Raw genomic sequence first — 1,148 nt, forward strand, 5'->3', positions numbered from 1 at the left:
CTCTTTCAGTTGTGATGTTGTTTTCTGAGGGTTTCCTTGACACCCTCGATCCACTTTTTGCGTGGCCTTCCTCTTCCTTTATAGCCTGAGGGCTTGGTGTTGTAGGCTCTGGAGGCTGGCTGGCCAGGTGACATGCGTAACAGGTGGCCAAACCATTTTATCCTCTGTCTTTCCGTGTAGCGCAGGCAGGACTCAGTGCCGATAGCTGCTCTTACTTCTTCATTTCTCTGCCTGTCTCGTCTTGTGATGTTAAGGGTTTTGCGGAGACATTTCATTTCGCATGCGCTGATTTTGCTTTCATGGGTTTTGCATAAGGTCCAGGTCTGGCTCTGATAACATAATGTTGGTATGAATATTGAGATGATAAGTTGTCTCTTTGTGTCCATGGAGATGTTTGGATGAGATAGAAGGGGTGCGAGCTGGTAGGAGACAGCGTTGGCTTTTTGAGTTCGCATCTGATTCTCTGTCTATGGACCCGTTTTCAAAAAAAGTGCTGCCAAGAATATATTCAAACTCCTTCACCTGTTTCAGTTGTTCACTATTGACATGGATGTTTCAGGTGTTTACTACTGACATGGATGTTTCAGTTGTTCACTATTGACATGGATGTTTCAGTTGTTCACTATTGACATGGATGTTTCAGTTGTTCACTATTGACATGGGTGTTCAGGGGACTATGGTTTCGGCTCACTTTCATAACATGTTTGGTTATAAAAAGCAAGAGCGTATTTTTCTCTTCATTTCATATTGGTCTGAAATAACCCATGCCATATTTCCCAAAATATGGGTTATAAACGACCCACTACATATTATGTTCCTATATATTTATGCATGGGTCATAAACGATCCACGGCAAATTTTTCTATTTTTATACAGTGCAAATGGGTCATAAACGACCCTCGACACATTTTTCTATATTTATATATGGGTCAGAAACGACTGACAGCATATTTAACTATACATGTATATTTCTATAGCCTACGGGTCAAAAACGACCCAACAGGACCCAGGACGCACATGGTGCATAGTAAAGAACGACCTACTAGGGAGGTTACAACATCCCAGCAGAACGACCTACTAGGGAGGTTACAACATCCCAGCAGAACGACCTACTAGGGAGGTTACAACATCCCAGCAGAACGACCTAC

General features: G+C 42.7%; 1 protein-coding gene and 1 long non-coding RNA gene across 3 annotated transcripts in view; both read right to left on the reverse strand.

Moving 5' to 3' along the window:
* LOC101853869 (endothelin-converting enzyme homolog) overlaps positions 1-1,148 on the reverse strand; it is a gene marked incomplete at its 5' end in the record, with an annotated part of 35,357 nt that overhangs the window by 27,549 nt on the left and 6,660 nt on the right.
* Positions 740-1,148, reverse strand: part of LOC118478072 — a 3,413-nt gene continuing 3,004 nt past the window's right edge. The window contains exon 2 of one of the 2 annotated variants that reach the window (XR_004858787.1): positions 740-1,039. This is a non-coding gene — a long non-coding RNA (uncharacterized LOC118478072). Of the gene's footprint in view, positions 1,145-1,148 lie in introns of both variants that reach the window. The other variant, XR_004858786.1, reaches the window with a different exon arrangement.

The sequence above is a fragment of the Aplysia californica genome, unplaced genomic scaffold (assembly GCF_000002075.1).
Source record: "Aplysia californica isolate F4 #8 unplaced genomic scaffold, AplCal3.0 scaffold00362, whole genome shotgun sequence".
Taxonomy (NCBI): Eukaryota; Metazoa; Mollusca; class Gastropoda; order Aplysiida; family Aplysiidae; genus Aplysia; species Aplysia californica.